This window comes from Peromyscus maniculatus, chromosome 4, assembly GCF_049852395.1.
Source record: "Peromyscus maniculatus bairdii isolate BWxNUB_F1_BW_parent chromosome 4, HU_Pman_BW_mat_3.1, whole genome shotgun sequence".
In the NCBI taxonomy this organism is placed as follows: domain Eukaryota; kingdom Metazoa; phylum Chordata; class Mammalia; order Rodentia; family Cricetidae; genus Peromyscus; species Peromyscus maniculatus.
The window spans coordinates 125,011,359-125,027,241 of record NC_134855.1 but is presented as its reverse complement, the minus strand read 5'-3'; positions in this window follow the sequence as shown (position 1 = coordinate 125,027,241).

Sequence of the window (15,883 nt, the reverse complement as noted above, 5' to 3'; positions counted from 1 at the left end):
CTCTGCCCAAATAAAATATGACAGCTCTCTCGTAGGGCCTATATGCAAGCAGAGGCAGCTTGGGAGCAGGCTGCATTAGACTCTCTGCCATGCATACTGATTGCAGATTGTATGGGTTTCCTGAATGCCATAAAAGGGGGTGGGGGAGGAGTGGGGGCAGGGGACAGAGAGGACAGAGAGAGAGAGAGAGAGAGAGAGAGAGAGAGAGAGAGAGAGAGAGAGGAGAATTTCTTTTTGTAAAATTACTGTGGTCCTCATATACAGCAAGACATTGAGCAAAGATGTTTCTATTTCCTGCAGTAGAGGTAACACACACACACACACACACACACACACACACACACACACACTGACAGGCTAATGGCTACTTTCCCAAAGAGTGGTAGAAAGAAGTAGTAAATGGGACTGTGTTGATGCCAGGAGAAGACCCGGGCAAAGATCAAGATACCCAGCAACATATCGGATAACACATAATTGGCGGGTCACAGCCAAATGAGTGTAGTCACGCATCTCTGGGCAGGCCTTTGCTGGCGATAAAGACACTTGTAAACAATTCAGTCCCAGAACATGGCAATAATATGTTGATCCAGCGTGTAATGAGGTGTTCCTGGAATCAATAAGCAGTCATGGAGAGCAGGGAGCAAGGGCAGCGACTGGCTTTTTGATGACCTTTTCTCACCACCAAGGACCCCATCTCCCCTGAAGAGGACTTTTCTCATTTTGCAGCAAGCTCCGAGTGTCAGAACTTCCATTCGCAGCCAGCAAATGAACAGCCAGGCCCTGCATGCTAATGAAGTCCAGGCTATTTTGCACCTTTTCATCCGCACATTATGCTCTTGACTCTGGAGAAGGTGGGAATTAGGCCGGACCCCGGTGTCAGACTGCCTGATGGCTCGGCTCCGGAAAACTGGTAATTGAAGCTGATGACTGATGCGAGGGAGGCCTGAATTTGGAAATAAACAGTTTCAAGCACTGCATGTCATTTCTAGAGAGACTGCCGAGAGAATGGAAATGAGCTCCTTTTCTTGAATCTAATGCAGTTTCTCAGCAGGAAAAACAACGTCTTTTAGACAACAATGCCAGTCATTAAGATTTAAATGTTCTGGCGATAATAGACGTACTGGCCTCGGTGTTCACAAACAGCACTTATGTAAATGTCTTTCAACACCCAGATCTACATTTAATCCACGCCCAAGAAGATAACTGTGTGGGAAAGCGGAAGCAAATGCAACCAGGAGTCTATAAATATCTTTCATAAGGAGAGAGAGGGAACAAACAAACAAAAACCGCTGGCCAGCACATCATCACATGGTTGCAGCAGAAGCTGCACTCTACCTGGTCATTTTCTACACATTGTGTTCTCTTTCAAACGACATCCCAACCCTTTCATGTGCAAAGTCACCCACATTTTCCAACTATCCATAGCACCCATGCTATGGGCTCTCCCAGCTTAAGATTGCAAAAGCTTGAAGCGGGACTCCTTTGCTTGCTATTTTTAGGAAGACATTCCCTCATCAGTGAGTTCTCCTAATATCACCAGACTGTCACAATACCCAGGCAAACGTGGCAAATCATTGTGGTCGATCTTATCCCGCAGCCGAGATGAATTGGACGTTGCTGTATGCAAAAAAGAAAGGCTTGTAACCTGAGCACGGGCTGGTGTGTTTTAAGAGGCCTTAAAAATCATCTTTACTAGACATGGCGCCAGCCCAGTTCTTCCTGTGTAGGTAAAACACCTTCAGGGGAAAAAAAAATTACGAGCCCTGAGAAGAGGAGAGCGAGGACGCTGTTATTCATGGTGGCAGGCTGTCAGGGATTCATGAATAACCATTCCTTTGCTCTTTTCTCGCTGTCTTTCCCCACCAGAAGTGAGGTTTTGATATTTCAGGCCTTTTCCAATTTAATAGTGACATACAGGATTCTCACATGCAGGCTCCAGTTTGTTAGAGGCATCAAGGGTATGAATACAACTTGAGCCTGCTTGGATGTCATTGTCACTTCAGTTTAAAGGTAGCAAACCTATCTCACAAAGGATCAACACTGAATTATTTCAACATTTCAAAAATATAGATAAGTAATGCATTTCTAATAGCGTACTTGTGGGGTACCAGATGGATCAATGAATATTCAGCAATTCTTTGCATAAAATACATAAAACTGAGGAAGAAATAGGTTAAGTATTAAACAGGCTTGCATGCACATGTGTGTACAAGCACACACACACACCACACTCACAGTCACCTGCCCTTCCTTATGACAATGGCGCTCCATTGTGACTTTATTCCCATGTCTCAGAGGCTCTCCCAAGTCAGAACAGTGAAAAAGGGAGAGAATTGAGGTCACCAAAATCTGATAATGACAACTACAGGCTCTCTGAGCATGATGGGAACACACACTAGGAATTCAATATTCATATAATGATTCCTTCCATGCTCAGAGCAGCACTGATGCTTTTTTGAAAAGCTTGTGTGTACTGTACTTCATCATCGGCCTCTCATTATAAGCTTATGGCACAAAGACAGAGTTATTTGCATTGTAGAAAGGGGAGACAGAGAAATCATGTGATTTCTTTCTTTAAAGATCAACAGCAAGTACAATGGTCAAGCTAGGATCAGAACTCTGTTTTTAAACACCTGTCACACTGTTTTTTTCTATAAACTCACACTTTCCTGAGTAGATATCAGTAACAATAGTTGTGCAGTGCTAGCTCATTTCTGTGGTCATTGTTCACAAGCCTTTCATCTTCTGCTGCTGTTAGGAGACTGAAATTATTTTTACTTGGAGTCAAGACTTAAGACTCCAGCTGTCCTAAAAGAGAATAGCCCGTTTGAGGCCAGCCTCGTTACATTGTGAGTTCCAGGCCAGTCAGAGTTATATATGCTGAGACCCTGTCTCAAAAAGCAAAACAAAGAAAAAAGCCAGGGCAAGAGTTTTTACTGGCCACTGATGAGGACTTCTACAACCTCCTACCCTTTTTGTATGAAGACATGTGTGCCTTTTCTGGGAAGTCTATTTCAATTCACCCCAGAGAGGAAGGCAATGAAGCTGTTCCGTCTAAGTCCAGTTTGATGAGCCAGTGCAGTTGGAGGGGGCGGGGTATCTGGGAGACCTTAGCATGGGTGACACTCATGAAAACTGAATCTCCAGAGTCCCCCATCTCCAGTCATCTCCCACCTCCTGTCTACTGTAACATCAAATATAGCTGGGGCAGGATTACCTGCAGCTGGTTGAGGGGAGGGTGGGGCAGGAGGCAGTGGCTGGAGTCTCAAGTGAGGGTCTGATTCCCCCTCTACCAAGGGATGCTAACAGTCCTCACATATGAAGGTCTTGTGTGGGCAAAACCACAGCTGTTCTGATTTCCGAAGGGCAACTGCCATGTCATCCCTGGAGGACAGAGTCCCACATCAAGATTCCTGCCTTAAAAAAAAGTTACTCGAGGCCAGCCTGGTCTACAGAGTGAGATCCAAGACAGGCACCAAAACTATACAGAGAAACCCTGTCTTGAAAAAAAAAAAAAGGGAGGGAGGTACTCAACATATCTAAAGGGTTAAGTACATGGTTTTGTCCCAGCTCAAAGTCCTGGCTCCATCATCATTTCAACGATAACACAAGAGCAGAGTACTCTGGCTCCTATAACAAGAAAGCACAAAGTCAGTCGTCTAGAGTGGAAAAGAATAGTTGCTATAATGTCTGGGTCCCAGGTTCCGTGTGTATTTTTAGTCCACCTGGCTTCCATCACTCTGATCCAATCTCAGTTCCTTCTCAAGGTTGCCTCAGGGTTGTACAGTGGCTGCTGTAGCCTCAGTCTTCTCATCTGAAGGAAGGAGAAGGAAGGCTAGAAAAGCAAAAGAGCTGAAGAAACCATCGCTCCTCTAGAGGAGCTTTGTGGGATACCTCCAGCCCTCACTTTGTGCCTGCAACTTATTTCCATCTACAGAAAAGCTGGGCAGTGTGGATTTGAGGCTGTACACGTTGTTGCTACCAGAATGAGGATTATTTTGCTAAGAAGAGAACAGATATTGTGAAATTAGTTTTTTAAGAAGAGCCCTCTTCCACCAACATTCAATGTGCAAATTTAAGCAATTATTTAACTTCAGGTCTCAGATTATGATAGTGGCTCTTTCCTCCCTACTACACAGGGGATGGGTTATGTTATAGTTTGGATCTGAAATGCCCCTCAAAGGTTCTGTGTTAAAAGCTAGAACTGGAGAGATGGCTCAGTAGTTAGAGCACTTACTGCTGACTAGGTTCAGTTCCTAGCATTCACATTAGGTACTTCACAACTGCCTGCAAATCCGACTCCAGGAGATCTGATGCCCTCTTCTGGCCTCCTCAGGCACTGCATGCACCTGTTGTGCATACACTTTTTCAAGCACACATGTAAATAAAAAATAAATAAATAAAAAATTTAAAAGTTTGCTTCCTAGTCCATGATGCTTTTGGAGGTTATGGAATCTTTAATAGGTGGGGCCCATGGAAGGTCTTAGGTCAATAAGGGTGTTCCATTGAAGGAGACTGTGGTATGTCTATCTCTGTCTCAGCCTCGCTGTCTTTACTTATGCCTGCCAGGAGGCAAGCAGCTGGCTCTACCACACATTCCCCACCATGATATATATATACTGCTTTACCCCAGAACCAAGCTATAGCACTGACTGATCATGGACTGAAACTGTCAAAATTGTGAGTCCAAAGCAACTTTTTCTGTTTTTAAGCTGATTATCTCAAGTATTTATTATTGTAATGGTAAACTGACTGGCCCAGGTTGTGAAGATAAAGCTAGGTTGTGCACAAAATGCATTCGTTGCAAGTCCTGGCGTGTAAATGTTAATACCCAGCAGCCCAGGAAATGAGGTATGAGAATATGCTCAGCTTCCTAGAGATTGGGAAGACACAAATAGAACAACATGTCTCTCTTCCAAATGACAGCAATTAAAGTGAACAACAGCACATGGCTGGCAAGGCTGTAGGGAAACGGGCACCCTCAGAAACTACCAGTGGGCTATCAGGCAATGATCTTAGAGGGGACATTAGCAACAACCCTTCTCAGAATCCACCTTAGGTAGAATACCTGTGGAAGAGACCTGTCCGATAGGGGTCAGTACTGTATAACAGGGGTATTGGTGAAAATATTAAGGCCACTCCACGTAGTTAAAAGGGAGGTTTATTAGTGGCGTAACTTACAAATGAAGGGATAGGTAGGTTGCAGGGTCTGGGGAAGCTGTGTCACAGTCTGGTGGTGTTCTCTGGAGAACTCTGCTCAGTCTACCTCCACCGTCCAGGGTCCAGGAATAGAGAGAGCAAGGCCCATCTGGATCTCGGGTCTTCAGGGCCCTCTCTTGGTCCCGCCTTGTAGGCATGACAGTTACGGAAGGCTCAATGGGGGTTGGAACTTCCAGATCAAAGCTGGAATATGACTACCCACTACACAGGGGTGATAGTGGAGGAACTGGACACAACCAAAAGGAAAGCCCTGTTAAACTGGTGCATCTCTGTCATGACTCTACATAGCAGATTAGAAAAAGGAAGATTGATTGGCATGGAAGACAAGGAAAAGGACAGACAATATGGCTATGGCAAGGATCTGTTTAATGAAAACAAGCTGCAGGATGACATGTAGGTAATGTGTGTTTATGTATATCTCTACTGTATTCACACACACACACACACACACACACACACATACACACACACACACAGGTTTGTCTAGACAGACAGACAGATGTATATTTGTACTTTTCTAGCTAATGTTCTGGAAAGGTATGCACCAAACAAATCACAACCCACTCTGAGCCTAGGAGAAGGCAAATGGCTGAGGACCTTTGTTTTTGGGGTTTGTCTGTGATGAAGTACTCTCTTCTTGTAATATCGTTGGGAAGTAGTTCTCCATAACTGTCCCATCTGCATATCTTGTGAGCAGAGGCATTGGCAGTATTTGTTAGACATTTTATTCTTTTAAAAATTAAAAAGATATTTAAAAATAAACTGGCAAAACAGAAACACACATTGAGGAAGTACCAGGTTATATTTTGATACATATTGTAGAATATTTAAATTAGGTTAAGCATATTCCTCCTCCAATGTTTATCCTTTCTATATGTCAAAATACTTAAAACCTTTTAGTACGTTAGTCCATAGTTACTCTACTGTGTAGTGGCCATCAGAACTCTTTGCTCCTGTCTAACTGGAACTTACTTTCATTGGTCAACATCTCCCCAGTCCTCCTCTTTCTCTGTGCTCCCCAGCCTCTGGTAACAACTATTCTATTCAGCTATCTTTTCAAAGGTATTTATATAGTGAACAGCCTTATATCATTGTGTCCTTGAGAACAGCTAGATGGTAAACCATTTCAACAGAGGTTACTATTGTTTATCCCATGTTATAAAAATGCTTACCGTAGGCAAGAGAAGCCAGAAGTCCAGCCATGGGAAGCTCATTCACGGAGAGAAAACTCAATTAGGGATTCCAGTGGACTACTTCAGCTTCTCCAGTTGGCTTCTGTTGTATACTGTGAGCACCTAATTTCATAATGTCCTCTATCTATTGCTCTTTGGTCTTTTACTATAAGTCTCACTGAGGGGACTCTCTCTAAAGGGAATACCAATTGACTGACTCTGTAGAACTTCCCCACTTGATTTCTGCTCCATGTTTTGAGCAACTGAATTGACAAATGTTTTGCTATGTGCCCTATCTATCTACCTATCTATCTATCTATCTATCTATCTATCTATCTATCTATCTATCTATCTATCTACTATCTATCTGTCTATCTTTTATCTCTCTATCATCTATCTAGCTCTTATTCTTTTCTTTATTCTTTTACTTTGGCTTGCTATATACAGAACAAACCCACTCATTTAAATCAAAAGTATGGTCATCATAGATCATTCTCTTGACTGTAGAGAACACCGTGGAAGATAGAAGAGTAGCCCATTCTGAAGAAATGTTTCCTATCCAGCATTAAAACTGGCAATATGTTCTTCTAGGAAAACACTTGCACAAAGTTTGCTATGGTCTCTTTAAAAAACTGGGTTTCCTAAGCTAGGATTTTTCAAGTCTGATGCAAACATCCTGTGTATATAGTACCCATCAGGGCTAACCTCCACATCACCCCTGTGATACTTTGTGGCCATTTTGATTAGATGTACATTTGTAAACTTGGAAATTCATGGTTTCTATGAGCAATAAAGTTTGTACCTCTGACAGGAGTCTTGCATCTTCTACCATCAACCATGAGATTAAGGCAAGCTAAAACCATGTATTCTGTAGTTTACTTTATGAAAGAATATAATACAAATACTTAAAAGAACATAAATAAGTATACCATTGAATTTTCAGAAAATGGACTGAGCAAGTCAGTGAGTGTTGTGGAATATTCCTTTACATTGTGTGAAGATGTGTCACTGTGATTGGTTTTATAAAAAGCTAAATGTCCAATAGCTAAGTAGGGAGGTATAGGCAGGAATTCTGCACAGAGAGCTCTGGGGGGGAAAAAAGGCAGAGTTGCCAGCCAGACGTGTAATAACCAGGATGGACATAATGGAGATGAGGTAATGAGTGTGTAGAAAAACATAGATTAAAAAATATGAGTTAATTTAAGTTATAAGAGCTAGTTAGAAACAAGCCTAAGCTAAGGCCGAGCTTTCATAATTAATAACAAGTCTCCCTGTCATTGTTTCTGAGCTGGCAGCCCAAAAAGAGAGGTCCATCTACAAGTAAGTAGTGCTCCTTTGGGGTCTCAGCTTCAATTTCCACCTCTAGGTTCCTGCCTTGAGTTTCTGTCTTGGGCTTCACTTGATAATGGACTGTAACCTGTCTACTCAAACAAATCCTCTCCTTCCCACATTACTTTTGGTCATGGTGTTTTTATCACAATAACAGATCAGAAATTGGTGCCAGAGAGTGGGATCTTGCTGTGATAGACCTGACCATGTTGGTTTGGGGAAGGGCTGTAGAAGCATTTGGCTGGGAAAGCTATTGAGCAGTGGGAATTTGAAAGATAAGAATGTCGATGGAGGCAGAAGGATCTCTGAGTTCAAGGGCAGCTTGTTCTACATAGTGAATTCCAGGATAGCCAGAGCTATACAGAGAAACTCTGTCTTTAAAAAAAATGTTGATGGAAATGCAGAGATTGAGGCCTGGCTTGTGAAGCTTCAGAGGGAGGCAAAGACCCTATTAGGCTGTTCGTGTGATAGTTTACATTAGCAATCTGTGGAACAAGTGAAACCTACTCGTGTTTCATTGTGACAGTTGATGTTGACTATCTGGGGCTAAAAACAAAGACTTCTGTGATTAATCAGAGGCCAGCATCATTGAGGCAAAATATTCTGGGAAGTGTGCAGTGTCCAGCATACCTTGGTCTAGAAACCTGACTGGGGCAATGAGGAATAAAGAAAAGGACAGGCAGGCAGACATACAGAAAAGCTTGGAATCAGGTGGTGGGCTATGCTCATGCTGATGGAGTGGCACCATCTAAGCATGCTCTGGAACCTCATTGCATTATTATGCACATCACAGGAGGGGGGCTCAGCTTGTCTCAGCAGGTGGTTTCTGTGGGACTGCAGTCTCAGGTTACAGTCATCTGGGAGCAGGAAGCTGCAAAGACTAGTTTTGCAGACACTAGTCAATCCTTTGTAAATACTCTTGGACCAGAGGAAGGCTTTGCCAGTTTCCTCTGCACCTCATCCAGTGTGTTGGCTAGTTTTATGTCAGCTTGACAAAAGCTAGAGTCATCTAAAAGGAGGGAACTTCAATTGAGATAATGCTTCCATAAGATCAGGCTGTATGTCATTTTCTTAACTAGTGATCAATGGGGGACGACCCAGCCTGTTGTGGGTGGTGCCATCCCTGGGCTCGTGCTCCTGGGTTCTATAAGAAAGCAGGCTAAACAAGCCATGAGGAGCAAGCAAGTAAGCAGCACCATCAGGGTCTGAGAGAAGTTTTATAAAAGACCACCAATCATGATGTAATCAGCAAGAGCATTTATTAAAAATTACCCATGTGTTGGGGTCTAACTATTTGACAAACTGGCAAAGGGCAAGCCTGAGAGAAGCTCACAGGCTCCTTTTATACACAGCTGAAGAAACCTTAGAAAGGGTCTAAGGCCGTTTGGGTCACTTTATGATTGGCTTAAGCAAGTGGCAATCTTATTAGTACATTTCTAATTGGTTAGGGCTGTGAGGGGGGCGGTAGGCTAAGGCTATAGCTTTTCCATTCTTGGGCAAGTCTGGACAAGTCCCAGGCTATGTCCTTAGTTGGTTATTACCTGTGAGGCATGGGGGAGGGGTTTGCCCAGGCCTAGTATGTGCAGGAACTGAAGCCTCCTTCTTAACTGAGTTATTAGAAGCTTGTCATGGTTTTTGCCTGGCCTTCTCAAGCGCTCCTCCATGGCCTTTGCATCAGTTCCTATCTCCAGGTTCCTGCCCTGCTTGAGTTCCTGCCCTCAGTGCTTTTGATGATGAACTGTGTGGTGGTTTGAATAAGAATGGCCCCCATAGACTCACATTTGAATGCTCAGGGAGTGGCATTAGGTGGCATGCCTTCTTGTTGGAGGAAGTGTGTCACTAGGGGTGGGCTCTGAGGTTTCAAATGCTCAAGCCAGGCCCAGTATCTTCCTGCTGCCTGTGATCCTGGGTGTACAACTCCCAGCTCTGTCTCCAGCACCATGTCAGCCTGCATGCCACCATGCTTCCCACCATGATGATAATGGACTAAATCTCTGAACCTGTAAGCCAGCCCCAGTTAAATGTTTTCCTTTATAAGAATTGCTGTGGTCCTGGTATCTATTCATAGCGAAAGAAACCCTAAGACAAACTGCTAATGGAACTGTGAGTGAAATAAACCCTCTCCTCCCCAAGTTGCTTTTAGTCATGGTGTTTCATCACAGTAATAGTAACCCCTCACTAAGACACCTGGAGAAAGGCTTTGCCAGTTACCATAGGTTTGAGGCACTGGGGTCATGGACATGGCTGTGCCCATGTCAACAATACACATTCACACAGGACTTCATCCATCCTTTACACATGTTACTCAGGGTTTCCTCCATGCCCCATAGGGAAGTATATCTTTAGGGTCTGCTGTAGGATGATCCTTCTGTATGCTGTGAATATGTATTACTCTCATTGGTTAATAATAAAGCTGTTTGGCCTATGGCAAGGCAGGATAAGGTCAGGTGGAACAGTCAAACTGAGGACTGGGATGAAGGAGGGCAGAGTTGGAGGCGACGTTAGCGAGCTGCCCAAGAAGCAAGAAGGATGCCAGAGGACTGGTAAAGCCATGGACCAAGTAGTAATACATAGATGAATAGAAATGGGTTCATTTAAATATGAGAGCTAGTTAGTAATAAGCCCAAACTACTTGTAATTAATATAAGCTTTTGCCTGTTTATTTGGGTCTGGGTGTTCGAGACAGAAAAAACTCCACCTCAGTTTACAAGGGTCAGCACACAGAAGCTGTGGTTGGGTAGTGGAGGGACAGAAAGCCAACAAGCTGGCCGCAGAGCTTGTCAGATATTGTGCAAGAGTCTCCCACATGATACTGGTTTTGAAGGCAGGGAGGGCTCGTGGAAAGCACTCGAAGCTTGGCACTGTGTGAAAAACATTGCTCACACACAGCCATGTGTTTTATAGTTTACCCATCAGGCAAAGTGAGTGGGCATCTTTTTAACTGCTAACTAATGTAGGAGGACCTAGCTCATCGTGGATAGTTTTCTCCCTAGGCAGGTAGGCCTGGGCTGTATAGTTGAAGGAGCAGGGGAAGCCAGCTGTATGTGGAATTACTTCCATTGGTGAGGACAGACTAGCTCCCACCTCTTAATACTTGGTGAAGAAGTTTCAGCATGAATTTTGTAGGAATAATATATTAGTTTTTTTTCTGTTGCTGTGATAAAAAAAATACCCTAACAAAAGTGAGCCGGTAAGTTCCTCCAGGGTCTCTGCATTAGTTTCTGCCTCTAGGTTCCTGTCTTGGCTTCTCTGGATATGGAATATAACCTATAAGCTAAAATAAACCCTTTTCTCCCCAATTGGCTTTTTGTCATGCTTTTATCGCAGCAACAGAGAATCAAACAAGGACAATATTATTGTATGTTTTTTATTATGGAAGCTTTGACCATGGACACAAGTAAAAACAATGGTATGATCCCCTATGCACCCAGGGTCCAGTTTCAAGTGCTGACTTCTGATATTAAATTATAATTACAACTTAGTCACTAAAGAATGAGTGTCTCTGAGTCTTGGCAGAGACCCAAGCAGCACACCACAGCATCTCTCTTAGCTGAGAAAGAATGTGTTGAGTGACATCTCTGTGGTTTGAATGTTTGTGTCTGCGGTTGTTTAAATGAGAAATGCGCCCTGCCCCCATGTGCTCATGAACACTTGGTCCCCAGCTGATGGAGCTCTTTGGAAGGTTATGGAACCTGTAGGAGGTGGAGCCTGGCTGGAAGAAGTCCATCATTGGAGACAGCTTTTGGGGTGTATAGCCTGGGCTCACTTCCTGTTCTCTCCCCGTCTCTGCGTCTTGTAGATAGATGAAAATGTGAGCAGCTAGCTTCCTGTTCCTGGTCCATGCTTTCCTCACCACGATAGACTATGTCCTCTGGAACTGTAAGCCAGAAGAAACTCTTCCTTCCTTAAGTTACTTTTGTCTTTTTTCTCTTTTTTGTGTAATCACTACAAGAGAAAAGTTACTTACTACAGTGTCTCTTCAAAATTCATGCTGAAGCTTCATCCTCAAGTAGTGTGGGGGTCTTTGGAGGGAAGTGATTAAAGTATGAGAGCTCCGTCCTCATGAATGGAAGTAAAGCCCACATAAAGTGACTACACAGACCTATGTGATTTATCTCCCACTCTCCATGCTCTAATTCAGAACATTTTCCTTTCCTCTTTGGGTGATTTTGGCATCTTCGTTGAAAGCGAATGGACTATACACTTGTAGTTCTACACTTGATACTGGTCTGTCACACTGGTCTACGTGTGTGTGTTTGGAGCAATACCACTCTACCTTCACCAGTATAATTTCACATTAAGTCTTGAAATCTGGTAGAAACAAAAGTTATCCTAAGTTGCTCTTTTTTCTCTCATGATTGTTTCTGCTAATTTGGGTCCTTCACATTTCCATATACATTAAGAATCAGTTTGTTGATTTCTAAATAAAGCTTGCTGGAATGTGGATTAGAAATATGTTGAGTAAATGAGTCAGTGGGGGGAGAATTTCTATCTTTATAATATTGAGGCTTCTAAGCACTGAAAATTTTATCTCTTTTATTCAGATTTTCAGTTTTTCTTTCTTTCTTTCTTTCTTTCTTTCTTTCTTTTTTTTCTTTCTTTCTTTCTTTCTTTTTTTTTTTTTTTTTTTTTGGTTTTTCAAGACAAGGTTTCTCTGTGTAGTTTTGGTGCCTGTCTTGGATCTCACTCTGTAGACCAGGCTCGCCTTGAACTCAGAGAGATCTGCCTGGCTCTGCCTCCCGAGCACTGGGATTAAAGGCCTGTGCCACCACCATCCAGCAGATTTTCAGTTTTTCAAAGTGATATTACAGTACTGGAAACACGTTGCAACTCTGTTACCCTCATCTCTGGGCATTGGATGTTTTTATGCTATTGCAAATGACATTTCAAAATCCTTTTTCTAGGAATGGGGCGATGACACAGTAGATAAAGTGCTTGCCTTGCAAGTATGATGACTAGAGTTTGGATTTCTAGCACTTATGTAGTACCTGGAGGGCCTGCAGCCTGTTGATCACCCCTCAGGATGCAGAGACAGGGGATCCCCAGAGCAAGCTAACAAGATAGACTAGCTGAGTCAGCAAGCTCTGAGTTCAACAGAGAGACCCCAAGTCAAATATATAAGGTAGAGAGACATCAAAGAAGATGCCTGATGCCATCCGCCTTTTATACACACAGGCACATACATGTAATTATGCATGCATATATTTATTCCATGCACATATATGTACACAAACATTTTTTCATTTATTTATATGGCACACAGAAATAAAATTATTCTTGTATATGGAACTTTTCTAACAGCCTTATTCTATTTGTTCTAGTATAAGTATCTTTGAATTTTCTACAATACAGTGCATCATTTGTGAGTTGAGACAAATGTGTCTTTTTAGGTATTGATGCTCTTGCTTATTTGGTCTGTCTATTTTATTCTGTTATTTATTTCTCTCTGGTGCTTGCTGTTTCTTGAAAGTTTTCTTATCTTAGTTTTCAGGGCTCCCATCTGGGGATTTTGTCTGCTTTAGTGTATTTTGTCTCTTGTGTTTCATGGTTGTCTAGAACAATGCCTTTATTCTTCAATTAGGTGACAGGGTATCAGCCATTCATTCAAATACAAATGCTGTACAGAATGAGGAGCAGCCTGCATGAGAGAAGATGGAGAGTTGGGATTTGGATTCACTAGTTTGAGATGCCCATTTTCTGAACTGTTCAAGTCACTGGCAGAGAAGTGACACCAGAGAGGACAGGCTGGTTTGTTCACCATCAACATGTATGTGACGTTGGACATGTGGCTAATGATGGCATTACCCATGAGAGTGAATAGAACAAGAAGACTGAACTCTAGGGACATTGTAGAGAAGTGCCCACTGGACCTGCTAACAAGGGAACCCATTAGAGAGCTGACTAAGTGTCATTATGAAAGTCTTCTGGGGTTTGCAAGGGAAGTATCCTGGGATAGAAAATGGAAAATAAAGAGAATGAGGGCTTTGGGCAGTGGGGTGGGGATTGTGAGGCAGGTGACAGTGGGTGAGCAGCATGAGAAATTAATATGACTACTCTCTGGGTCTTGAGATTTTTTTTCTTTCCATATTTTTCTACTGAACTTGATAGATGAGGACTCAGCTCTCCATCTTCTCTTCCTCCATGGGCCCTTTGTGTTTTTTTCTTCTGGGAACCATTACCAACTTTCCATCCCTTCTTTTCCACTAAACATATGTTGCAGTGACCACACAGTTAGAAAATGTCTTGCTTTATGTATATGGAGCTGGACACTCATGTGTCACTTTTCTGACTGTAAATATTTTTTTTTCCTTTTTGATTCAATCTGAACCACTTCAATTAAAGGTAGAAACATAAAATCCACATGGGAATCCTTGTGTGTATGAAATGGAAGCCTCATCAAATATTAAACCACACACACACACACACACACACACACACACACACACACACACACACCACCTGAGTCTCCCTTTTATCCCAGTAACAAGGGTGAGAAACTCTTTGAAATCCTCCTGATTCCATGTAAATGACCAAGGCAGTTAGGTAACAAGTGATCTTCAAAGCAGGCAGCATCCTTCCAATGAATGTTTGCACTGATTTCATTATTTCTCAAGGCTCATTGATGCCATAAAGAACAAAGAGATAAGGGGAAAAGTATCTCTTTGATTGCCCCCCTTGGTGTGTATTTTAGAGGGAGGGTGTGATAACGGACCAATTCTCTGGTCATTTAGGGACTTTCTGACATTCTGTGTTAGCATTGGTTAAGAATGGGAACTTCCCATGTGTTGGTGGGTGGGGTAAGGACAAGCTGAATTACAGGGTCAGATGTCCCCATGTTCTATCTGCTGTTTGTTACTCCATCTTTATGACATTGGGGATTAAGCTGTATAAGAAGAGGTTAAAGGTTAGGGGTGCAGTTCAGTGGCAGACAAGTGCTCAGCACTCACTAGGCCCCGGATTTAATCTTCAAAACCACAAGTAGAAACCAGCAACAAACCTACAAACAAGAACTCCACAAAAAGATTAGAAGGAACCAAGAGTTATCTTGATCTAATATCAATTATTGTTTGAACTTCAAACACTTAATCCTTGGTGCTGTAATGGTCAGTGCTTTCATCTTTAATGTGATTTTTCAGTTTGTGATTTTAATTTATAATAGAAAAAATGCATCCTCAAAATAGTCCTATGACACTCTGGAATGTGATGCTTACAATCCCCCAGACTCTTTATTGTCACAGCAAAGACTGTATCTCAAAGATGTTCCAGAACTGAAGGCCCCACAGGACCGTCTTGGCCTTACCATGCTATAGCAAAAGAAACTAGAAAAAGGTGTTCAATGTGTATTAAATAAACGGTATCCGCTGCCTTACTCAGGGATTTCCTAGCAGTTGGGGAGGAGGTAAGTTCAATGGCGTGGTGTGTATGGTATGTGTGTGTGTGGGGGGGGCAAATTAAGCCAGTGCTTTTTTGGTGGAAGCAGAATACCAGGATAACATATGACCTTTTTCACTATGGAGAAAAATTTTCTGACACTTAAATTCTGGTATTTAAAAAATTATTATTAAAAAAATGATTAGTAAGAAAACTTAACAGGAAAACAATTTATATATTAACACCTAAAGAGAAATGGTTTTGTTATTTTAATCTAACTACAGAGGACCCAAAAGAACACAGAACCTTAACTGTTTTGGCAAGAGGAAGCCATAGTTTATGTGCTGACCCAACTCTGGTGAATGCTAGTAGGCTCTTGACCTCCGTTCTGTCCAGTAGATGTATAGAGAGAAGACATGTAGCTCACTATTTTTGTTACACCATCAACCCCAAAAAGAAACAGGTAAAATCAATTTTAAAAGTATAGTTCAGTTACCACAATAGTTTTAAAACAGTTTTCATTTCCATATATAATGTGAAAATGTTTATTTGTTTGTATATTTGTTTTGTTTTCCCATCTTGTTCTGTCTCTGAATTCTAAACGTGTATTCGACACTGGTGACCCAGCTTAAGTTAGACATTACAATTTCAGTGGTTAAAATGACATTTAACCTTACCCAAGCAACAAATAAGCTGTAGAATATCTCGAAAAACCAATATATATATATATATAACATAACTTTAGTTTTAAATTTCAAATTAATTAAAATGGAAAATATAATAAAGATCAC